Source organism: Piliocolobus tephrosceles, chromosome 2, assembly GCF_002776525.5.
Source record: "Piliocolobus tephrosceles isolate RC106 chromosome 2, ASM277652v3, whole genome shotgun sequence".
Lineage (NCBI taxonomy): Eukaryota > Metazoa > Chordata > Mammalia > Primates > Cercopithecidae > Piliocolobus > Piliocolobus tephrosceles.
Window position 1 is genome coordinate 164,233,125 of NC_045435.1, and position 25,950 is coordinate 164,259,074.

Sequence of the window (25,950 nt, forward strand, 5' to 3'; positions counted from 1 at the left end):
TAAAATAAGAAGAGGAGGGACCAGGTGCAGTGGCTTATGCCTGTAACCCCAGCACTTTCGGAAGCCGAGGCAGGTGGATCACTTGAGGTCAGGAGTTCAAGACTAGCCTGGCCAACATATGGTGAAACCCCATCTCTACTAAAAATACAAAAAATATCTGGGCGTGGTGGCAGGCGTCTATAATCCCAGCTAATCAGGAGGCTGGGGCATGAGAATCACTTGAACTGGGAGGCAGAGGCTGCAATGAGTGGAGATCGCGCCACCGCACTCCAGCCTGGGCGACAGAGCGAGATTCTGTCTCAAAATATAAACAAATAAAATAAGCAGAGCAGGTATTCTTACCTTAATTCCGTGTATATGGAACCCAACACTGAGATAAATTAAGTGACTTAATCATTCACCCACTGTTCACCAATGATGCTACTAATTTTCACACTCTGAGGCTGGGCCTGTAGTCACTCTTCCGCCTATCATGCCTCTCCTCGTCTTCAGGGGTCAGCTCAAATGTCACATTCTCTGTGAAATGCCTTCCCACTTCAGACCGTGAACTACTCTCGCTGCATAGACCTCCCACAGTCTAGACTCCTACTATAACACAGCTAGTCAAGAGTGTCCTGGACTTTAAGAGAGAAACATCCAGGTTTGAATGTCTAGTCCTCCCTTTACTAACAGATGACCTTAGGCAAGTTCCAACACCACCCAGGCGCTGTGCTTTCTTGAGTAAAATGAGGATATTTCTAACATTTATTGAGCATCAAAATGTGTCAGGCACTTTACAAATTACCTCACTTATTCCTCTCCAGAGCCCTAGAAAGATGTATTATGCTCGGTTTTATAGATTTCTCAGGCATAGACAAGTTTTGACCTCAGGCTATCTGACTCTAACAGATGGGAATTTCTTTCTAGTAGATTATCCTCTGCCTAAACTGGAATGATTCTTTTGTAATCCCTGCCGCCCTGAGTTTAAATGCCCTGAGAGGCTGACATGAGTAAGTGTGTGAACAGCTCTGTGGCTCAGTAGTTGGGTCGATCTCCTCCTTTCTCTGCCCCATCACACAGTCTTATTGATTGGCATCCACTAGAGTGGTCTAACAAGACTCTGAGGAGTCCTTGATATGCATCACAGATGTGCACTGCAGACATGCGATATTTGAGTCAATGTGTGACTTACCTGGTTAAATGCTGGCCCTTTATCGTTTTAAACACATACAGACACAAGAGTACACAACTACACACATACTGAAAAATGCACAAAATATAAGGATGCAGCTTAAAGAATTACTGTAAAGTGGAAATCCATCTGTGTAACTACCTCTTGGGTCAAGAAATAACTCATCCCCAGCACCCAGAAGACACCTCACGCCCCTTCCCAGTCACAGCCTCTATCCTCTCTTCTATCAAGGGTAACCACTACCTTGAATTTTACGGAAATCACAACTTTACTTTTCTTTATAGTTTATCACTTAATAGGCATCCCTAAACTCTTGGCAGTATTGAACTTTTATATCGATAGAGTCATACAACATGTGCTCTTCTGTGTCAGGCTTTTTCACCCAACATTAGGTTTGTGAGAGCCACTTATATTCTGTGTGATGGTATCTTGGCTTTTTCATTGCTGTATAGTATTCCGTTGGACAAATACACCACAATTTATCTGTTCTACTGTTGCTAGGTATAGAGATTGTTCTAATCTGGGGTTGTTATGAATAACAGTGTTCTGAAGACCTCTAGTATAATGAATCTAGTGGTCTTTCTCACTATTCTAGAGGTGTTTTCTAACACTCTACTGTCCAGAAGCAATGCTTCCCCTACATACACACACTACTCCAATCCTACCACCTTGTCTGCCGTCCAGCTTGGAAATGTTAAAACATTATAGTACAAGCTGGGAACCACAAGCTATTGAAGAAATTGGAGGTCAAAGACTTTCCGGAGACCTTCCTTCCTTTCTGCCTCAGATTTGACTTCTGATAACAATAGCAATAACAACAACAACAAAAAGAATACTTAAAAGCGTAATGAGATTTCTTATTCATTTACTCTAGGTCTGGTGGGTGGGAAATGGGGGAGAAGGTGCTGAACTTACTGATATTGCCGGTAAGGCTGGGCCCAGGCTCTTAAAAGCCTCAAGCAGGGAAAGGGGTCCCACTTCTGCCCAGGGGAAGTGACTAGAGAAGTGGCTGGCAGCACCCCCTGCTGTCTGCGCTTCTGCTGCTATGCAGGACTTGATCTCGAGCCAGTTTTCAGATAATTTGGAGAGAAGAATGGTGAGGCCTGCAGCAAAGTGGCTTAATCTAACCACAGGCCCTCAAGCTGGCTGGGCTGGCCAGGTTATCAGCTTGCTTCATTGACCTGGCTGAAAGAAAGTGGAGCTGAGTGAGCTGAAGGTAGGGGCTCCTTTCCTGCTTATGCCAAAAGGTGCCTAAGTGAACTTTGCCCCAGTGGAGAAGGTGTATCTGACCTAATGGCCTTCTCACTAGGGAGCTAAACATAGAGGGTGTGAGTAGATTAAGACTTCCCTACAGGGTCCAAGCCAGCTCATGAGGCTCCCCCTCAACCCAGGGCTTCCCAGCTCATCTGACGCAGAAATCATCCCAGAAACCAGCTGCTACAGTTTGTCTTGAATTTCCATTGTTTCAATGAGCTGGACTTAAATTTTTTCAAAAACAGACTGTTGGCAGGAACACAACTGGTACCGTGTTTCAGGAGGGCACTTTGGTAATAAGAATCAGAAGGCTGGAAAATGTCCTTTCCCTTTAACCCAGCAATTCCACTTCTAAGAAGCCATCCTAAGGAAATAATCAGACAATAGACACAAGAATATGCACCACAGTATTGTTTATAATATGGAAAACCTGGAAACAACCCAGACAGCCACAATAAGGAACCAGTTAAGTAAATCTCTGTACTTCCTTATAGGAATGTTATTAAAGAATGTTTAATAGCATGGAATGATGTTTACAATTTAAAAAAATTACAAAATGATATTTAATGATATGCTCCAAAGGAGCAAAGAGCCTGAAAGAATATATATCTTCATGGAAATATCTCTACAGATTAATATGTAGTTATAGGATTGGTATATACTATATGTAATTTTTTTTTTTTTTTTTTTTTTTTTTTTTTTGAGGCAGAGTCTTACTCTTTCACCAGGCTGGAGTGCAGTGGTGCGATCTCAACTCACTGCAACTTCCGCCTTCTAGGTTCGAGCGATTCTAATGCCTCAGCCTCCCAAGTAGCTGAGACTACAGGCGCATGCCACCACGCCTGGCTAATTTTGTGTTTTTAGTAGAGACAGGGTTTCACCATGTTGGCCAGGCTGGTCTTGAACTCCTGACCTCAAGTGATCCACCCACCTCAGGCTCCCAAAGTGCTGGGATTACAGGCATGAGCCACTGCACTCAGCCTATTTATATATGATATTTTTAAAACTCTATTTTATTATATTTTATTTTATGTTTTGAGACGGAGTCTCAGTCTGTCACCCAGGCTGGAGTGCAATGGCATGATCTTGACTCACCACCACCTCTGCCTACCAGGTTCAAGAAATTCTCCTGCCTCAGCCTCCTGAGTAGATGGGATTACAGACATGGGCCACCACGCCTGGCTAGTTTTGTATTTTTAGTAGAGACCGAGTTTCTCCATGTTGGTCAGGCTGGTCTCACACTTCCGACCTCAGGTGATCCGCCTGCCTGTCTTCCAAAGTGCTGGGATTGCAGGTGTGATAAAACTTTATTTTTTATTGCAAGAGTGTTACATGCTCACTGAAAACATTTGAGGTGAAAGCACCACTCTGTCTTGATCAATGACTTCTCCGTGGACATAACCACTATCCATCACTAACTTTGGTGTATTTCCTTCCAGGCTTGTTTACATTTGCAAGTACTTTACAATTTATAAAACAAACATCACTTAATTTTCACAATAACCCCTATGGCATAGTATTTTTCTTTTCGTGACTCTTTTTCTTTTTCTTTTTTTTTTTTTGTTTTTTGAGACAGAGTCTCGCTCTTTCACCCAGCCTGGAGTACAGTAGCATGATCTCAGCTCACTGCAATCTCCGCCTTCCAGGTTCAAGTGATTCTAATGCCTCAGCCTCCCAAGTAGCTAGAACTACAGGTGCACACCACCAAGCCCACCTAATTTTTGTATTTTTAGTAGAGACAAGGTTTTGCCATATTGTCCAGGCTGGTCTCAAACTCCTGACCTCGTGATCCGCCCGCCTTGGCCTCCCAAAATGCTGGGATTACAGGCGTGAGCCAACGCGCCCAGCTATTTTCCTGACTCTTACAGCTGAAGAAACAGGCTCAAAATGGTTAAATCTGAAACACTATCACTATTTTCTGGAATGCAAAATGAATCATCAGCATAAAGGGTTGTGTCCTTGACTGACACCCTAGATCACTTTCTACGGTCAGTTCTCGGTCCCACGGGAGATTAGATGTGGAAGAAATTGTCAAGATGATGGTTTTCAACTCCCTCACGGTGCAAGAGTTCCCTTTGCTCCATGCCCAGAGGTGGCCCTGCAGCTGCTTCTTGCACATGCCCAGCGACAGGGTACTTGCTTCAGTTCACGGAGCTGAAATCTGCCCATCTACAACTTGAATTCCCTCACCCCAGTTTCTCTTCTGTGTCCAAGTCCTATGGGTGGATCCTGGCAAACCCAGCAGGGTATGTGCCATCACGATGAAGGAAAAAGGAGTTAGGCCAGAGGTTGGATCAAGGATCAGGTTTTTTAAAAAAAGGACCAGGGTTGAAAACCAGCTTCCAGGCCTCAAACAGCAAATGAATCAGGTGGACCAGGCATGATGGCTCATGCCTGTAATCCCAGCACTTTAGGAGGCCAAGGCGGATCACGAGGTCAGGAGGAACCAGCCTGGCCAACATGGTGAAAACCTGTCTCTATCAAAAATACAAAAATTAGCCGGGCATGGTGGCGGGTGCCTGTATTTCCAGCTACTAGGGAGGCTTAGGCAGGAGAATCACTTGAATCCAGGAGGCAGAGGCTACAGTGAGCCAAGATCCTGCCACTGCACTCCAGCCTGGGAGACAGAGTGAGACTCCATCTAAAAAAAAAAAAAAGAGCCGGGTGTGGTTGCTCACGCCTGGAATCCCAGCACTTTGGGAGGCCGAGGCAGGTGGATCACGTGGTCAGGAGTTCAAGACCAGCCTGGCCAATATGGTGAAACCCCATCTCTACTAAAAATACAAAAATTAGCTGGGCATGGTGGCACATGCCTATAGTCCCAGCTGCTTGGGAGGCGAAGGCAGGAGAATCGCTTGAACCTGGGAGGTGGAGGTTTCAGTGACCTGAGATTGTGCCACTATACTCCAGCCTGGACAACAGAGTGAGACTCTGTCTCAAAAAAAAAAAAGAAAATGAGTCTGGTGAACTAGAGGTTGAAGAAATTACACACACACACACACTCACACACAAACACAGCAGTCTACAACTGGCCGGTGTGTTAGGGCAAGGACACTGGTGTTGGACTCCATCCAACATGTAGCCCTGCGTAGACAGTCTAGGTACTTGCTTGAATGGGACAGGGGGAAGCCTTCAGGGGTACTGGAAATGCTCTATATCTTGATCTGGGTGGCAGTAACACAGGGATTTACATATGCAAAAGTTCACCAAACAACATATTTTAGATTGGGGTTCTGCACTGAATTTACAGTAAATACATATTTTAAAAGTCTAAAACAAAATAAAAGTGATTCAGGAAAAAGAGGCACAGTTGCTGGCATGTGTGAGGGGTGAGAGGGGACGGGCTACAGTGCAGAGGTTGCTTGGGTGGCTGCAGGAGCACATGGAGTGTCTTTTTTTTTTTTTTTTTTTTTTTTTTGAGACAGAATCTTGCTCTGTCACCCAGGCTGGAGTGCAGTGGTCCAATCTCGGCTCATTTCTACCTCTGCCTCCCGGGTTCAAGTGATTCTCCTGCCTCAGCCTCCAGAGTAGCTGGGATTACAGTCATGTGCCAAAATGACCTGCTAATTTTTGTATTTTTAGTAGAGACAGGGTTTTACCATGTTGGCCAAGCTGGCCTTGAACTTCTGACCTCAAGTGATCCGCCAGCCTCGGCCTCCCAAAGTGCTGGGATTACAGATGTGAGCCACCGCGCCCAGCCTTGAGTGGCTTTTTTGATTGCTGCTATCTTGTTGGAAACAGGCAGCTCAGGTAGAAGCTGATAAGTAGAAGTGGGAGGGGGAGGAGGAGAGAAGGGTTGAAGAGAAGAGAAACTGGGAAACAGCATTCTAGAATGGAAATGGAGGAGGATTTCCAGCAGTACTAAAGAAAGGCCAGATGGTGATTTCTTTTCCATCCAGTTAACCTTTCTTGACTAAGGTGATTTGAATCTTTTCCTTGCTAATTTGATTTGAATTAGCCATGAATTCCTATATAAAAGGAATTCAGCATGTTTGCTTGTTAAAGTGGGGCAAGTAGCGTGGTTCTGGGTGTCCATTCAGCTGAGTATGGGTAGAAAATCTCCACCGCAGCTGTGGTTTTGCTAGGAGACACAGTCAAAGGAGGCAGGGCCAAGGAATTGAGGATGTATGAAGGGAGTAGAAAGCGATGATGAGGGCCGATGGGCAAGGAGGAGAGTGGGGCCAACACATTACTACAATTGCAGTATTAGAAGAAAGGAGCTGAAAATATGGCAGGTGAGGAGAGAAGGAGGATTGAATAGAGGTTATGGAGGAGGCAGAGCTATTGGTAATAACAATGTCTGACCATGGAGAGTGGTAGTCAAGGTTGTTTACTGGTACAAGCTAATTGTTGTAACAAACAATTCCTCATTCTTAGCGGCTCAGCATGTAAAGGTTTATTTCTTATTCAAATCACAACCCAATGCTTGTTGGCGGGGTGGGGGTCTGCTCCCTACCATCATTCAGGGTCCTGGGCTCTTTCCATGGAGGCTTGAACTGCATTGTTTAATACGGTAGCCACCAGCTACATGTGGTTACTAAACATTGGAAATGTGACTTGTGCAACTAAGAAATTGAATTTTTCATTTAAAAAATTTAAATTTTGGCCAGGCATGGTGGCTCACACCTGTAATCCCAGCACTTTGGGAGGCTGAGGCGGGTGAGTCACGAGGTCAGGAGTTTGAGACCAGCCTGGCCAACATGGTGAAACATCATCTCTACTAAAAATACAAAAAAATTAACCAGGCATGGTGGCATGCACCTGTAATCCCAGCTATTCAGGAGGCTGAGGCAGGAGAATCGCTTGAACCTGGGAGGCAGAGGTTGCAGTGAGCTGAGATCACACCATTGCACTCCAGCCTGGGCGACAGAGTGAGACTCCATCTCCAAAAAAAAAAAAGAATTAATTTTAATTTAAAATTTTTAAAGTCTGTTTGGAACAATTCGGATATGTGCGACTACTTTATAAAGTTAAATACAGATTGGCTGTTCTGCCTATGGAGTAGCTACTCTTTCATTTCTTTACTTTCTTAATAAACTTGCTTTCACTTTACTATAAAAAAAATTAAATACAGGTCAACTTTTTGTTGTGATTTTTTTTAAAGAGATGGGGTCTCACTCTGTGACCTGGGCTGGAGTACCGTGGCACAATTACAGCTCACTGCAGCCTCCAACTCCTGGGCTCACGTGATTCTCCCACCTCAGCCTCCTGAGTAGTTAGGAGTACAGGCTCACATCACCATCCCCAGCTAATTTTTAAAATTTATTTTTGTGGAGATGGGGTCTCACTATGTTGCGCAGGCTGGTCCTGAACTCTTGGCCTTAAGCAATCCTCCTTGGCCTGCCAAAGAGCTGGGATTACAGGTGTGAGCCACCATAACCAGCCCAGGTCAAGTATTTTTGATGTAAACTTAATATTTGAATTGATAGGTGCTGCAAGTGTAAATTACACACTAGATTTCAAAGACATAATATGAAAACAAGATATAAAATACCTCACTTATAATTTTTATATTGATAACATGTTGAAATGATATTTTTAATATACTGGATGAAATAAAATGTACTATTAAAATTAATTTTACTTTTTTTTTTTTAGACAGAATCTTATTCTGTTGCCCACCCTGGAGTGCAGTGGTGCAATCTCAGCTCACTGCAGCCTCTGCCTCCCAGGTTCAAGCTTTTCTCATGTCTCTGCTTTCTGAGTAGCTGGGATTGCAGGCATGCACCACCACACCCGGCTAATTTTTGTATTTTTAGTAGAGACGGGGTTTCACCATGTTGGTCAGGCTGGTCTCGAACTCCTGACCTCAAGTGATCTGCCCGCCTCTGCCTCCCAAAGTGCTGGGATTACTGGCATGAGCCACCACGCCCAGCCACACCTGTTTCTTTTTTGCATTTTTTAATATGGCTACTTGAAAATTTAAAATCACATAATATGGCTTGCCTTCCATTTCTATTGGACAGCGCTGTTCCAGGGCCTTGGAACACTCCATTGCATCCTCTCCATCTGGCTAGCAAATAATGAGAGAGCAAGCAGAGGACTGCAAATCCCTTTGTCCAGAACTCAGTCATGAAGCCATTCCTACAAAGCAGAAGTGCATATGTAGTCTGTCCAGAAAGGAGAGGAAACAGATTTGGTGAGGAATGAGCTGGCCTCTGGCACAGGTCCAGGGAAGAATGACAACACTGTTGGAGGTGAGGTGGTGAAGACACTGGCAGGAGGGGCATTTGGAAAGACTGTTTGTGAAGTCACCAAGAATCTGAAGTGACAGGGAATAGAACTCTTCAAGGAATTCAGAGCAGTGACCCCAGAATATATAGTAAATATTTAGATGACAGCTTCAAAACTGAAAGCTTTTAAGGAGAGAGGAATGGTGCTCTTGAAGCAGCAGTTGGGAGAAATGAGGATACCTCCTTCGCCTCCAGGCCAGTGGTCCAAGATGAGTAGGGGAGAGAAAAAAAAGGCCCCATTTGAAAGGGTGTCTGGGAAAGAAGTGTCCTTATGGAGAATAGATTTGAGTACATGATCTTAACCAAGTTATTTAACCATTCTGTTTGAGGTTTCCTTGGTTTAAAATAGGGATAAGAATAACACTTATCTCACAAGGTTGTTGTATTAAATACTGAAATACAGATGCTCCTCAACTTATGATGGGGTTGCATCCCAATACACTCATGGTTAAGTTGAAAATATCATAAATCAAAAATGCACTTAATACACCTAGCTGCCTAATGTCGTAGCTTAGCCTAGCCTACCTTAAACACAATCAACGTTCTTACATTACCTGCAGCTGAGCAACACAGTTCATGGTGTGGCTGACAGCGACTGGCCCATCATGTCAAAAGAGTATCATACTGCTTTCTACTGAACATATAGCACTTTCATGCCATCTTAAAGGTGGACCATTGTCAGGGACTGTCTCTATCCGCAAAATATTTAGCATGTCGAAATGGCTATGTTAAATAATTTTCTAACATTGTACTAAAAGCACGCTGGTTTCTCTTTTTTTTGTTAGTTTTTTGTTTTTCGTTTTGAGACAGAGTCTCACTCTGTCATCCAGGCTGGAGTGCGGTGGTGCGATCTCAGCTCACTGCAACCTCCACCTCCCAGGTTCAAGCAATTCTCCTGCCTCAGCCTCCCAAGTAGCTGAGATTACAATTGCGTACCACCACACCTGCCTAATTTTTTTTTTTTTTTTTTTTTTTTTTTTTTTTTTTGAGACGGAGTATCGCTCTGTCTGTCGCCCAGGCTGGAGTGCAGTGGCGCGATCTCGGCTCACTGTAAGCTCCGCCTCCCGGGTTCACTCCATTCTCCTGCCTCAGCCTCCCAAGTAGCTGGGACTACAGGCCGCCGCCATCACGCCCAGATAATTTTTTGTATTTTTAGTAGAGATGGGGTTTCACCATGTTGGCCAAGATATTCTCTGTCTCCTGATCTCCTGATCCACCTGCCTCGGCCTCCCAAAGTGCTGAGATTACAGGCGTGAGCCACCGCGCCCGGCCCTAATTGTTGTATTTTTAGTAGAGAGGGGGTTTCACCATGTTGGCCAGGTTGGTCTTGAACTCCTGACCTCAAATGATCGACCCACCTAAGCCTCCCAAAGTGCTTGAATTACAGGTGTGAGTCACTGTGCCTGGCTTCTCCTTTGTTTCTCTCTTCTTCCTTCCCATATTAACTTTCCTTTGTGTTAATTCCTTTGTGCCTTCAATCTGGCCTTGCTCTCAGATAAATGAAGGCAATTTATTAACTTTGCCCTTGTTCTAGGACATGATGCACTGGCAAAATTCACTGGGTCCATGTAAATTTATGTTGCAGAAGAAAGTGGTTAGCTTGGATGTAATGTGAAACTGATGTAATCTTAGACAATAGTTTGAGAAAGAAGCACACATTTCTTCCTATAAATAGAATACAAATTTCATTTTCAAAAGGAAAAAGCTTTGTGTGTGAAGAAGGAAGTTCTGGAAGGAGGGTGTGGCTACTTTCCAGATTACAGTTAATACAATTGCACAGACTTTTCCTTTTGCCTAATAGAGACTTGTCTATGAATGGCAAATGAGGAATGATCCATTCTTTTACACCATTTCCAGAGCAGTACCCTGAGAATCAACTGCTTCTGTTAATGCTGTCTGTGGTAAGATCTACACAGAACCTCGTAGGAACGACAATTAAGTTAGTGCTCTGTATCATGGCTTGCTTTCCAGAGGTGACACTCCACAAATCCCTCTCCAAAGGTCACACCAGAAACTCAAGAGCTCACCACACCTTCCTCTGAAATATGACTGTGTCAGGGGCCTGATGCTGGGCAAAGGGTCCGGCTGGGGAGGGAGGCAGGCGATTCTTCTGTTCCCCGTGGCTGGGTAAAACCAGCACACCCCAGCCTCTCAGAAAGCTTCATCCTGTGCATAATTTGTAAAAATTGCTTAGTTACTTGTTCTTAGAGAGGGGAAATCTGATGCCTTGTGATGGAAATTTGTAGTTTCCATCCACGCCTGGCCTGCCGAGGAACTCTGCTGAGCAGTGGCTGCATCTGCCAGGTCTGCCTGTTAACCTCACCGGCGCTACATGTCCCCGTTTAAAAATTGGAACTGAATCTACAGAGTTCAAGGCATTTTCAGAACATGAAACATTTTTGACGTAATCATTTTTAAGAAGTTTCTGCAGGGCACAGTGACTTGCACCGATAATCCCAGCACTTTGAGACACTGAGGAGGAGGATCACTTGAGCCCAGGAGTTTGAGACCAGCCTGGGCAACAGAGTGAGACACTATCTCTTTAAAGATAAAAATAAAAAATTGTTTTCAAAGTTTCACTTACATGGTGCTTTTTTTTTTTTTTTCTTTTTTTTTAAACCGAGTTTCATTCTTGTTGCCCAGACTAGAGTGCAATGGCATGATCTCGGCTCACTGCAACCTCCACCTCCCAGGTTCAACCAATTCTCCTGCCTCAGTAGCTGGGATTACAGGCATCCATCACTACACCCGGCTAATTTTTGTATTTTTAGTAGAGACACGGTTTCACCATGTTGGCCAGGCTGGTCTCAAACTCTTGACCTCAAGTGGTCTGCCCACCTCAGCCTTCCACAGTGTTGGGATTACAGGTGTGAGCCACTGTGCCTGATCCACATGGTGCTTTATATCATCTTCATGTAGGTTCTCATCAAACCCCTATAAGGGATGTTTTCTTGTCCTTGTTTTACAGATGAGAGAGTTGAGTCTTGGAGGATGGCGTCTCTCCTAAGGTCACATAGTCACACATAGCCATAGAAAGGCAACAGAGGCTGGGTCATAAGGACCCTTTGACATCACGTCCTGTGCTCTTGTATAACACCCATCCTCTCTTGTGATTAAAAACTAAACCAAATCAAAATGAAATTAGATACTGCTTCCTCATCTAGCTAATTTTGTCATGGAATCACTGTAACCAGTGATTTGGAGTAAATGGCACCCAGTTTCTCTACTGGGAGGCAGCCATGGCCACCAGTGGCTCCTGCATTCTTCCAGAGATAATCTGTGTGTAAAATCTTAGATGTGCACATCTAACACAAATGCAAGGAAACTGCCCTGTAGGTAGCTTTTTTTCACTTCATATTTTCTCAGTGATTCTTCCGTATTAGTCATCAATAAATTAGAAGAGGGGAGTGGATTTCTGAGCCTGATCCTTACAACTTAAATTCAAAAGCCTGGCCATCATTCCCTCCCCCTTATACTGAAAACACCCACAGTAGTTCTCTGTTACTTACAATATCCCATCCAAATGTTTAGCCAGGAATTCAAAGGCATATATAATCTGGCCATAAAACACTGAAGTTTATATGCCAGTAATCCTATATAAAACTCTCTGTCCTCTCCTGCTGGTACTCCCTGTCCCATGGGCTGGGTACTACCCTCCCAACCCCATCTTCATAAAATAAACTACCACCCAGTCTTCAAGGCCTCACTCCAACCCCATCTCTTACAATGTAATGCCCAAGACCTCTACAGCTAGAAGGGCTTCCTTCCTCTTTAGAGTCTCAGTAGTGCTGACGGCTCGATAGCTAATATTTATTGTCCCATCATCTTTTTTTTTCTTTTTTAGACAAGATCTCACTCTGTCACCCAGGCTGGAGTGCAGTGGCCCAATCTCGGACCCTGCAACCTCCACTTCCCGGATGCAAGTGATGCTCCCACCTCAGGGTACCAAGTAGCTGGGACCACAGGCACACGCCACCACACCCAGCTAATTTTTGAAATTTTTGTAGAGATGGGGTTTCACCATGTTGGCCAGACTGGTCTCGAATTTCTTTTCTTCTTTTCTTTTCTTTTTTTTTTTTTTTTTTTTTTTGAGATGGAGTTTCACTCTTGTTGCCCAGGCTGGAGTGCGATGGTGTGATCTCAGCTCACCACAACTGGCGCCTCCCAGGTTCAAGCGATTCTCCTGCCTCGGCGTCCCGAGTAGGTGGGATTACAGGCATGCATCACCACACCCGGCTAATTTTTGAATTTTTAGTAGAGACAGGGTTTCACCATGTTGGCCAGGCTGGTCTCAAACTCCTGACCTCAGGTGATCCACCTGCCTCAGCCTCCCAAAGTGCTGGGATTACAGGTATGAGCCACTGCGCCCAGCCTTTTTTTTTGAGATGGAATCCACTCTGTTGCCCAGACCAGGGTGCAACGGCGCAATCTCGGCTCACTGCAACCTCTGCCTCTAGAGTTCAAGCGATTCTCCTGCCTCAGCCTCCAGAGTAGCTGGGACTATAGGCACGTGCCACCATGCTTGGCTAATTTTTGTATTTTTAGTAGAGATGGGGTTTCACCGTGTTGGCCAGGCTGGTCTCAAACTCCTGACCTCAAGTGATCAGCTCGCCTCAGCCTTCCAAAGTGCTGGGATTACAGGCATAAGCCATCGTTCCTAGCCCTATTGTCCCATCATCTTAACAGAAAATATTTGTTAACTCAGTGACTATTCCCAAATAGATTGTTTATTTTTATTTTTTAGAGACAATGCCTCCTTGTGTTGCCCAGACTTGTCTCGAACTCCTCTGAGCTTAAGTAATCCTCCTGCCTCAGCCTCCTGAGTAGCTGGAACTACAGCTGTGTGCCACCACAGCGTGGCACCGAATAGATTGTTAATCACTGAAGGTGTGCAACTAGTTCTTGAGCTCACCTACACAGTGTGTTAGCTTGAAGGGGCATGAGCTAGTAAAGCAGTTTGGCTGTTTAGGTGAACAATGATGATTTTGGGGTGGTTCTTTCTGAGAGCTAACATTGCCTGTGGCCTTCTGTTTTTTGGAGTGCTACAAGAAGGGACAAATCAGATTTCTGTTGTACACAGTGATGCACTGTGCCCCTCTCAGGCAGACTGTGGCTATGGTCCTGCCTATCTGTGTTGTGTTTTCTCCCCTTTTTATCATTTCGAGAGACTTACTGAGTCCAATGACTGGTTTCTGTGCTTTTGTTTCCCCATGTGAAGAATTCTACTAGGATTAATCATTTCACTGGGGGCCGGGCACAGTGGCTCACGCCTGTAATCCCAGTACTTTGGGAGACCAAGGCGGGCAGATCACAAGGTCAGGAAATCGAGACCATCCTGGTCAACCTGGTGAAACCCTGTTTCTACTAAAAATACAAAAATTAGCTGGGCATGTTGGCAGGTGCCTATAATCCCAGCTACTCAGGAGGCTGAGGCAGGAGAATCGCTTGAACCAGGGAGTCGGAGGTTGCAGTGAGCCGAGATCGCGCCACTGCACTCCAGCTAAAAAAGAAAAAAAAAAAATCGTTAGGGATATCATAAGAAATACTTTGAACATCAAAAAAGAAAAAATTATTATGGTTGATTGAAACACATCAAATCTCCAAAAATCCAGAAGTCTATAACAGTAAGAGAAAGCCAGGGAAAAAGCTTGTGTGTCACCATTTGAAACAACTGTTTACTTTGAAAGTGGATAACGAGGAAGAAGTAGGCATTTATCCTGCCTTTCCAGTAGCAACTCTACTGCAGAAACCAAAATGACCCCACATGACAAGGGAAAGCTCTACATATATACATTTATACATTTATAGGTTACATTTACATTTATACCGTTATTTTACACTGAAAGAATCATTTGCAGTACCTAAGGAAATTATCAATTCAGGCAAGGATGATCAGTTGATCTTAAAGCTCTAAGAATGGGAAACTGGTTACTCATGCTGTACCAAAGTTATAGCACTTGGGTTACTCTCTGATCATAGGAGATAAAAAACATAATTATATGATGGAGGCCTGGTCTCTTCAAAAAGTCAGTGTAATAAGAAAAGAGGCTGTTCTAGTTTTAAAACAGTTAAATAATTAATAATAATAGTAATTAAATAGAATATGTGGTTCTGGGTTAGTTCATGATTTGTACAAACCAGCTATAAATGACATTTGTAAGCCAAATGAAGAAATTTGAGTATGTATTAAGTATTAGATAATATTAAGAAATCGGGCTGGGTATGGTGGCTCACGCCTGTAATCCCAGCACTTTGGTAGGCCAAGGCGGGGGGATCACAAGGTCAGGAGATTGAGACCATCCTGGCTAACACGGTGAAACCCCATCTCTACTAAAAATACAAAAAATTAGCCGGGCATGGTGGCACAAGCCTGTAGTCCCAGCTACTTGGGAGGCTGAGACAAGAGAATCACTTGAACCCTGGAGGCAGAGTTTGCAGTGGGCTGAGATCATGCCACTGCACTCCAGCCTGAACAACAGAGTGAGACTCCATCTCAAAAAAAAAAAAAAGAAATCAATGTTAATTTTGTTGGATGTGAAAATGTTATTTTGACTATATAGGAAGACGTTTAATTCTTTAGAAATGCATACTGGAGAATTTAAGACTGTATCAGGAGATTACAAGAGATGTATTTCTCCCTCGCTTCATCACCATCCCAGGTCAGCTGTCATGCTCCTTGTCATCTGCAGTCTGGTGTGCAGGCTGAAGAAACAGCCCTGTGTGGGACACTGCTGGTCTTGTGGTAGAAAGAAAAGAAAGACGATGGAATCACACTGTGATTCAGATTGTGGGCTGCACTTCCAGTCATGTTTTATTGGCTAAAGTAAGTCACATGGTAAAGTCTTCTACCAGTGGGGGTAATTTTCCCACAGGATTGGGCAGTAGGATTATTTAGAAATCAGTGACAAGGAGGATAAAGCATCTCAAACTCTGAGAAATAACGAAATTGTTTATCAGGAAGAAAATTATAACGTTAAATCCAGATGTTGAAAAGCAAGAAAGGTTGAAAATAAGTGAACTTAGCTTTCAACTCTAGAAACTAGAAAATAACAAACCAGAGAGGGTAGAAGGAAGGAATTAATAAAGATAAAACAGATAATATGAAATAGAAAACCAAAAACGGTAATTTGATGTTTTAACAAGCTCAAAACATAGAAAGCCTTTGGCAAGTATGAACCAGGAAAAAAGAAAAGAAAGAAAGAAAGAAAGAAAGAAAGAAAGAAAGAAAGAAAGAAAAAAGACACAATAACATCAAAGAGGAAAACAAGATGCAGAGATTTCAGATTTTTTAAGTGCTATGTACAACTTTATTCCAATGAATTTGAAAATCCAGACCATGAGAATGGCTTTCTAAAGAAATATAAATTACCAAAATTGGCTCAAGGAACAGAAAGCCTGAACTTATCAATAGTAACATAAGAAATAGTCAAACATCTACCTTCAAGAAAGAAAACAAGTCCACATGGTCCATAATGTAAGATTCTACCAAGAGTTCAAGGAGGAGATAAACTCCACATAATGTGAAAGATGGAGAGTTTACCAAGAGCAGACTATCACTTTTCAGCTACAGATGCTGTATAACCTAGGTCTGGTCAATATAAATTACGAAAATTGACTCAATGGGGGTGACTACGATTCTGAATTCTTAAGCTTTTGATCTCATGAAAACTAAAACAGGAGCCTTGACCAGAATGGTTGTTACAGCAGGTTCACATATTATTGAATGTTTGCACTTGTTGTTCATAACGCATTGATAATAAGTTTCCTTTTGCTTATGTTATGAGGTGTTAGGTGATAGTACTGTTTATTTAGCCTGTCTTTATTGTGTTCCTGTCAGCTGATGCAATTCAGTGTTAACAATTAAGTTATTTTCAGTGATATTCAGGGCATTCAACAAATTAATAATTCAGGTGTGAATTTTTCTGCTTATTAAAAACTTTAAAAAATTAAGGCAAAGTTAAAATCTATGCCCAAAGTGAAAATATGAACACTCTTACACTTTGTTAGGTGAGTGGACAAGTCATTCTATGCCAAGGACATCTGAGGTATATGGGAATGACTCAGGCATAGGAGTTAAGGACTCCAGGTCAGGCGAATCTAGTTACTGAAGGGGACAGAGAACCACCACCTCATTGAGAAACTGGGAGGAGACTGTAATTACCAGGGACTTAGGAACAGAGCAGGGGTCAGCCAGGGACAGGAAGGTAAGGCAGACACCAGTTACTATAAACCTGGAAACTAAGGCCAAGGCAGTGGCAGGATAGAGTCAAACCAACCCTATCCTAAGCATTGACCCCAGTGTTGAAGGAAGTGCTGAGCCTGGAGAGGAGGTGGGGATAGTTAAGAGACAGGCAAAAGTTCCGAGTCACATTTATTGCACCAGACATATTAACTGCTTCCTTAGAATCTCAATTGCTGCCAGAAAAGACTGATAGACCACTGCTGTGAAAAGAAGACCCCTTTATTTCCTGGGTCCCTGGAAAAAAAATGATGAAGACAACAAGCCTTTTGTTTGGTGTGTGCACCCGCCTTCCAACCCCAAAGTTAACCCCAGAAATCAAAACACATTCACTTTAAAAGACTGGCACATCTAAGAAGCCCGAAGTGCCTGAAGGGCATCATGTAACTAAGCCCCCTTTACAAAGACTTGGCAAGTCAACACTTTGTTCTAACTTCCAAAGTAACAGTTTGAGGATCAGTTCTATATGTAAATCTGGGAACCACAAAAGGAAGTTAATCTCTGCTAGTACTAGCTTGTTGGAGAGAATCCATCCCCAAAGGCCACAGGCAGCAAGTGGCTGTGTCAGTTCAGAAGCCATACTCTTGGAGAATGTCTCACAGAACACAACACAAGGCCAAGATGCACACTGAAGCTAGGATTTGAGCTTCTTGGGGGCCAACTTTCATTTGTCGTAGAAATAACATCCCACCTTTGTACTGGACTGCCATTTCCTCCCTCAGCACTATGTGTAAGACTCCTGTTAAAATGTTTACTGTGGTTTCGAGTTGAATCCTGGGGAGAATCAAAGGACATTTTACTTCCTATCATTTTCCAAATTGAGTTCCCAGGCCTGCTATTGTCTTTCCAACTTGGCCTCCCTTTTTCAGTTCTTCTCTCACTTTCTACCTTTACTTTAGGTGTGTGCCTGTCCTCAACCCGGAACACTGGAACAAGCATCAAAGCCTTACGAAGAGAATCAGGACATCCTACTGAGTGCCAGAACATTTCTTTCCCCAAGAAAAGGAAATACAAATGGATTTATTCTCAGGGTCTACAGATTTAGCACCAAAAAAAAAAAAAAAAAGCTGCGCTTAACACCAGGCCACTGTACAATCACCAGGACCTTTCTGGATGTGGAGCAACTTCATTTGTTTATTTCAGAATGCTTTGTAAACAGCGCAGACACGGACAAAGCACGGCTGAAGCATTTCAGTTGTACTTGTCTCTCATTTTCTACACGTGTTTTCCCAAAGGCTGCTTTCCCAAAGGGAGCCTGGGGAGAGGCCTTAATCATCTGTTATCTCTCTTGCAGCTTCCTGCTCAGCCAGTGGCAACATCCAAAATATATACGAGCATTTCCTGTTCTTTCTCATTTTGTATAACCCACATGCTAGAGAGATTGAGTTGTCTGATCTAGCTCCACATAGGACTTAGGTGGCACGTGGGAACCTAAGTCCAACCACTAAATGCTCTAATTACCCGTCTTCTTAACCTAGGTAAAGAGTGATCTCTTTCAAGACTACAATGTGCTTATCTTTCCTTGGACGTTCAAAACAAGACAAAGCAAAACAAGAGTCTGTTTTTAAATGTCAATGTCAAATCACAATATCATTGTATATCTTGTATCCAGAAAGGATCTTAGTGAATATATAGACCACAAGGCTTAAAGTGGGGCTGTGAATAGGTTCGGAGGATGTGCTTGGGTAGGGCTTGTGGGAAGGTGGATGGTTGTTTCTCTTCCTTTCCTAGATACCTGAAAATGTAAGAAACCAGCTTAAAAATATGGAAGTTTTTGGGAAGCCTGTTTTCCTAATCGCTCTCATAATTCTGATTTCAGTCTGAGGACAAGTTCTTGGTGCTTGCTCTTAAAGAGAAGCCTGGAAATGGAGTCAAGACCTTGCACATAGTGAACCCTGAAAAAATGTTTGTTGAATGCATTAACAAGTGCATGAATGACTCTAGGTTGAAATGCTAGTTATTAAAGGCATTTAAATAGAAGGTTATGGCCAGGTGCAGTGGCTCACACCTGTAATCCCAGCACTTTGGAAGGCTGAGGTGAGTGGATCAAGACCAGGAGTTCAAGACCAGCCTGGCCAACATGGTGAAACCACATCTGTACTAAAAATACAAAAAATTAGCTGGGCGTGATGGCAGGTGCCTGTAATCTCAGCTATTCAGGAGGCTGAGGCAGGAGAATCGCTTGAACCAGGGAGTCAGAGGTTGCAGCTAGCCGAGATTGTGCCATTGCACTCCAGCCTGGGCAACAGAGCAAGAATCCGTCTCAAAAAATTTAAAAAACTAATAAATAAATAAATAAATGAATATTATAAATAGAAAATTTTAGGATTTATCTTGCCTTCCCTCTTTTTGACACTATTCCAAATTTCTGCATGATGTATTCAAGGGGCACTGACTCCACCCCCAAGGTCAAGATTAGATCCTGTTGGGCTTGACTCAATCAACACATTCCATCTGTCTGGTCTTTAATGATTAGTTTAGGATGAACACAGTAACCAAGTTAGGGCAGTGCTCACACCTGTAATCCCAGCACTTTGGGATGCTGATGCAAGATGATCACTTGAGGCCAGGAGTCCGAGACCAGCCTAGGTGACATAGCAAGACCCCATCTCTACAAAATAAAATTAAAATTAAAAATTAACCAGGTGTAGGGTATGTACCTGGACTCAAGAGACTCAAGAAAGACTCTTGAGTCAAGAGACCCCTTGAGCCCGGGAGGTTGAGGCTGCAGTGAGCCATGATCACACCACTGCACTCCATCTTGGGTGACACAACAAGACTCTGCCTCAAAAAAAATTTTTTTAAGCTATTGATAATGCTAAGTCTCTCTTTTCTATTGGATTTGAACCTGAAAGCATGTAGGCCCTGAAGCTTCTGGAAATTAACCCTGAGGTGATAAAGACCAATAAATGGAAAGCAGGAGTTCAGGATTTGTTCATATCATTGGGGCGTTAGATCAAAACTTTCCTGAAGCCAGTAACCTCTAAAATTTTCAGCAATATTCATCCCTGTAAATTCCCTTTTTTTTTTTTTTTCTGAGATGGAGTCTCACTCTGTCACCCAGGCTGGAGTGCAGTTGGTATGATCTTGGCTCACTGCAACCTCCACCTCCCAGGCTTAGCAATTCTCCTGCCTCAGCCTCCCAAGCAGCTGGGATTAGAGGCACCTGCCACCATGCCCAACTAATTTTTTTTTTTTTTTTTTTTTTTTTTTTAGTAGAGACAGAGTTTCACCATGTTGGCCAGGCTGGTCCCTAACTTCTGACCTCAAGTGGTCCGCCTGCCTCAGTCTCCCAAAGTCCTGGGATTACATGCATGAGCCACCATGCCCAGCTGATTCCCTTATTGTATAAGTCAATTTAATTTTGCTTTCTGTTTTCTGCTATGGAAAAATAATTGACTAATACAAGCTTATGTGATTTGCAGGTAGTTGAAACATAATATGTATTCATGGATATTTCCTAACTCCCAAACCAACATTTAAACAAAAGATAATTTTCCTCATAATATTCCTAGTAAGGTAGAGTTATGTACTTGCATACAATGCATTAGAGATAGTGATTTGTGTAAAAGTAATTAAGCTATGATCTTAGAGTGAGTCAGTTGCAACACAATAACTAGAATCAAGGAACCTGAATTCCCATGCCCCTGGAGACATTATCAAGTCTCTTAGGAAATATTGTTGTGATATTGCCTAGACATTTAAAATTTTCCTCATGTTCCTCATAATAAGATTGTGAAAGGTAGTTCCTGTTTAAAAGAACGTAGTCACTTCTCTGACACAATTATTTTCCGCTAAAAACAAAAAGTCAAGCTGAAAGGAAAAGGAATTATTTAAATAATGTTAAGTCAGTTATTTCTCTTTCTTTTACCCCAAGCCAAACTGTATCCAGCTTTATTAAAGATACTTTCCATAAACAATCATGGTATTTCAGGCAGGACCTAGGCAGACAATCGTTACCAGTATACAACTTTCTTGGTTTTTTTTTCTTTTTTCTTTTGAGACGGAGTCTCGCTCTGTCACCCAGGCTGGAGTACAGTGGCACAGTGGCGCGATCTTGGCTCTCTGCAACCCTCCGCCTCCTGGGTTCAAGTGTTTCCCCTGCCTCAGCCTCCAGAGTAGCTGAGATTACAGGCATCTGCCACCACACCCAGCTAATTTTTTTTACTTTTAGTAGAGACGAAGTTTCACCATATTAGCCAGGATGGTCTCGATCTCCTGACCTTGTGATCCGCCCACCTCAGCCTTCCAAAGTGCTGGGATTACAGGTGGGAGCCACTACGCCCGGCCTATAACAACTTTCAAACTCCCTTCTTTAATGGATTACCAAAAATCAGGAAGCCACTATAAAACCCAATGAAGTCTTCATCCGATGCTCTGAACAGGGAAAGTATAGAGTGAGGGTTGACATTTCACGTTTAGCATGTTGTTTAACAACTTTTCACGAGCCTATCCTGACTTTCAGAAAGTGAAATGCAAATGGCAGAATTTATCTGAAGATCCACAATCTAGAAATGGAACCACTGCTGTTTTGACAGGTGCCATCTCAGTGGCATCACCGGAAAGTCCAGATTACCTGACACACTGGTAACCAATGACTGGGGGTCAGGTCCCAACAGATGTCTGGGCTTAAGGAAGTTAAGCCTGTGCTGAAAGGTGGCAAGGGAGAAGAGGATATAAAAACGAATTTGTTTTTCCATACCACAAGGCTTTTGTGCCAAGGGGCCATGTGTGTCAAAGTCAGGGTGTCCCTCCTCCTGGGAACCAAGAGGAAGTCTCTCAAAACTAAGAGGGAAAGGTGTTTTCCCCACATCAATCCAGCTTCAGAGACATTCTGTTAGGGACACATGCCCCTTCCCCCTAAAACAACAATGAAGTGTTCTGTGTGCTCACAACAAAGCTTTAAAAAAAAAAAAAAAAAAAAAGGTAAAACAGAATTATGCGTTTTTATAAAACTTGATTTAAAAAATAGTATTTCAAGCTGTATGGTCACCAGAAGTACACAGTTATCAAAAATGCACACACTTCACTTGGCATCTCCAGCACCTTCAGCTTTCTGTGCCTGGTCTGTTTGGGCATCTCCATTTTTTGCAGGGTTATTCCCCTTGCCAGCATCAGCTTTTCCCTTTTTCCCTTTGGGTACCTTCTCTCCCTTCTTTGCAGGGGCCTTTTTAGGTTTGGGCTCTGGCTTTGGAGGAGCAGGTTAAGCAGACAACCTCACGGATCTTCTTTGTGGTTCATCCTTCACCTCGGCTTTATCTCCTTTAGCATCCCCTTCAGCCTTTCTCTTGGGTATGGTGGCAGCATTGGCAGGACAGGCACAGGGCGCGGGATGCAGCGGGTCGTGGGCTTTGGTTGGTCTGGGGGTCATTCTCCCCTCTTCACACTGCTCCATCAGTTATTTCTTAATAAAATCAGATAACACAATCCTAGCAACTAGGAAATTGAATTCAAATTTTGAATTGCTCCAACTTTCCGCTAAGCGTTGTCTAGCAGACACACCAGAAGCCCATGACTTGTTGGAATAGAAGGAATGAGTTCTGATCACTATGTGTGAGACATCCTTGTTCACGTAAAGATGGAATGCGAAAGACAGGTCCTACTTTTCTTTTAGGCTACATTTCCTCATTCATAGAAGGATGCCCTAGACTTCAGGATATGGGAAGTATTTTCTTTACCTTCATTATCCCAGACCAATGAGGGGCTTTTAAAATCATAGACAAAGAATCATGATCGACCGGGCACTTTGGGAGGCCAAGGCAGGTGGATCACTTGAGCTCAGGAGTTCAAGACCACCCTGGGCAACAAGGCAAGATCCCCATCTCTACAAAAAAAAACAAAAAAATTAGTCAGGTCAGGTGGTGCACACCTGTAGTCCCAGCTACTTGGGAGGCTGAGGTGGGAAGATCACTGGAGCCTGGGAAGTTGAGGCTGCAATCTGCTATGATCATGGCACTGCACTCCAGTCTGGACAATAGTGTGAGACCCTGTCTCAAAAAAAAAAAAAAAAAAAAAAAAAAAAAAAGAAATCATGATTTTTCAGGTTTACAAAAGTATATTTTAGACTTTTTTTTTTTTTTTTTTCCAGATGGAGTTTCATTCTGTCACCCAGGCTGGCGCAATCTTGGCTCAAAAAACAAAATCAAAAACAAACAATGATGAAGCATAAGACATCATTCTTTGATCTGCTTTGCCCTTCCAGAAGGAAATTCTTTCTGGCCCATCTTGAAACTCTGCCTCCCAGGTTCAAGTGATTCTCCTGCCTCAGCATCCCCAGCAGCTGGGATTACAGGGACCCGCCACCACACCCAGCTAATTTTTGTATTTTTAGTAGAAATGGAGTTTTGCCATGTTGGCCAATTTGGTCTGCAACTCCTGACTTCAAATGATCAGCCCACGTCAGCCTCCCAAAGTGCTGGGATTACAGGCATGAGCCACTGCGTCCAGATAATTTTTAAAAATACTGATATTTAATGTATGGAGAGTTTGAAAGTTTTGATCGAATTTGATAGTGAGTTTCTGAGTTAAAGAAATGAAGCAGTACATGGGCATATTGCATGATGGTGAGGTTAAAAATAGAAAAAGAAAAAAAAAAAACAGCACAGAACAACAGAAAGAAAGCTTCACTAGGAGCTGAGCTCTGGTCTCATTTTATGTATCTCATTGAATTTCTGTGTAGACTCAGTTTCTCAGTCCCTCTGGGCCTCAGTTTCCTCATCCATGAACAGAGGGGCTTAAGCCAACTCATCTGGAGGGACCCTTCCCTGAAGATCTAGGAGTGGATAAGACATGCTTAACCTACTACCATGTTAAGAATCATAATGTAAACGAAAAGCTACACATCCTTGGTAGCTTTTCTTCATGAGAAATAAATTGTTCTTCATGATGACAATCAGAAATAAATTGTCAAGTTTAGGATGATAAGACTTATGAAGGATTCTTGAGTAGGGAATCAAATGCCTCATATTTGGCAGGAGCATTTGAGTTTTATCAAAAAAAAAAAAGAAACTTTTTGTTTCTTTTTTTGAGACAGAGTCTCACTCTGTCACCCAGGCTGGAGTGCAGTGGCACAATCTCAGCTCACTGCAACCTCGCCTCCCAGATTCAAGTGATTCTCCTGCTCAGGCTCCCAACTAGCTGGGATAACAGGTGCACGCCACCACATTCAGCTAATTTTATATTTTTATTAGAGGCAAGGTTTCACCATGTTGGCCAGGCTGGTCTTGAACTCCCAACCTCAGGTGATCCAAAGTGCTAGGATTACAAGCGTGAGCCACTGCGCCCGGCCCTAGGGCTATTTTGAGACTCAAATACCTTCAAGGTGCTGTAAAACATTGATAAATCTCAAGAGGCAACTTAAATAAGGAAAAAGAAAATTAAAAACAAACAATGATGAAGCATAAGACATCATTCTTTGGTCTGCTTTGCCCTTCCAGAAGGATATTCTTTCTGGCTCATCTTGAGTCAGTGCTCTTCACAAAAGAAGTAAATAGAAAAACTGTAGTATGTATTATTTCAGAATATTACAGGTCCAAGGGGCCTGATAATTTAATAGATACCTTCATTTTAAATTTCACGTTTGAGGCTGGGTGCAGTGGTTCACACCTTTAATCCTAGCACTTTAGGAGGCTGAGGCGGGCAGATCACAAGGTCAAGAGATTGAGACCATCCTAGCCAACATGGTGAAACCCCATCTCTACTAAAAATACAAAAATTAGGAGTTCAAGACCATCTTGGGCAACATAGTGAGACCTCATCACTGAAAAAAAAAAAGTATAAATGAAGCCAAAAACAAAACTGGGCATGGTGGTGCATGCCTGTAGTCCCAGCTACTCCGGAGGCTAAGGCAGGAGAATCGCTTGAACACAGGAGGCAGAGGTTGCAGTGAGCTGAGATCACACCACTGCACTCCAGCCTGGAGACAGGGCAAGACTCTACCTCAAAAATAAATAAATAAATAAATAAACAAATTCACATTTGAGGGAGCCTGTGCAAGCCTACTCTGGCTCAGGAAGCTACTCGATAATAATAAATAATAATAATAATATTTCAAATTTGAGTTAGATTTGCAGATTGTTCTGTAACTGACATATTAATCAAAAGTAAATCAAAACTCATTGGAGATTGATATCTTAGTCCCTTCTATAATTAAAAATAATTTTGTGTTTTTGACACAACTCTGTGGGGTTTAAAAATTATATTTTTAGTTAGGTGGAAAAATCAATATAAAATACCAAGTATATAGTATACAAGAGTCCATAGCTACTGTGGTTTTGGCTTCATTCATACTTTTTTTTCAGTGACGAGGTCTCACTATGTTGCCGAGCGGGTCTTGAACTCCTGCGCTCAAGCAATCCTCCTGCCTCAACCTCTCAAAGTGCTAGAATTATAGACATGAACCACCTTGCCTGGCCCCATTTGTACTTTTTAATGAGAAGAGCATACAATAAGTTGAATGATATGAAATTGCTATCTTCATAGGTCAAAATTTCATCTGGTTTCACCTAGTAGCTAGTAACTCAGTTTATTTAGATGTTCTTATCCTGTTACTAAATAACTTAATTTTTCTTTCTTTTTTTTTTTTTTTTTTTTGCTGGAGTGCGATGGTGTGATATCAGCTCACCTCAACCTCCGCCTCCCAGGTTTGAGCAATTCTGCTGCCTCAGCCTCCTAAGTAGCTGGGGTTACAGGTGCCCACCACCACGCCTGGCTAATTTTTTGTTTGTTTTTGTTTTGAGACAGAGTTTTGCTCTGTTGCCCAGGCTGGGGTGCCGTGGCATGACCTCCACTCACTGCAACCTCCACCTCCCAGGTTCGAGTGATTCTCCTGCCTCAACCTCCCGAGTAGCTGGGATAACACGCACCTGCCACCACACCAGACTGACTTTTGTACTTTTAGTAGAGACGGGGTTTCACCATCAGCCTGTTGGCCAGGCTGGTCTTGAACTGCTGACCTCAGGTGATCCTCCCACCTCAGCCTCCCAAAGTGCTGGGATTACAGGTGTGAACTTAAATCTTTAAGGAGGAAAAAAGTATGCAGTTAGGAATGGTGG

At 43.0% G+C, this 25,950-nt stretch overlaps 1 long non-coding RNA gene and 1 pseudogene across 1 annotated transcript; one reads left to right on the top strand and one right to left on the bottom strand.

Moving 5' to 3' along the window:
- Positions 1-6,226: 6,226 nt before the first annotated feature.
- On the top strand, positions 6,227-18,472 carry LOC111526430. The gene is made up of 3 exons (XR_002726361.1): positions 6,227-6,343; positions 15,318-15,481; positions 17,797-18,472. It is a non-coding gene; the product is annotated as an uncharacterized LOC111526430 (long non-coding RNA).
- Positions 18,473-21,896: 3,424 nt separating this feature from the next.
- On the bottom strand, positions 21,897-22,268 carry LOC111526416 (annotated as a pseudogene).
- Between the last annotated feature and the right edge of the window lie 3,682 nt (positions 22,269-25,950).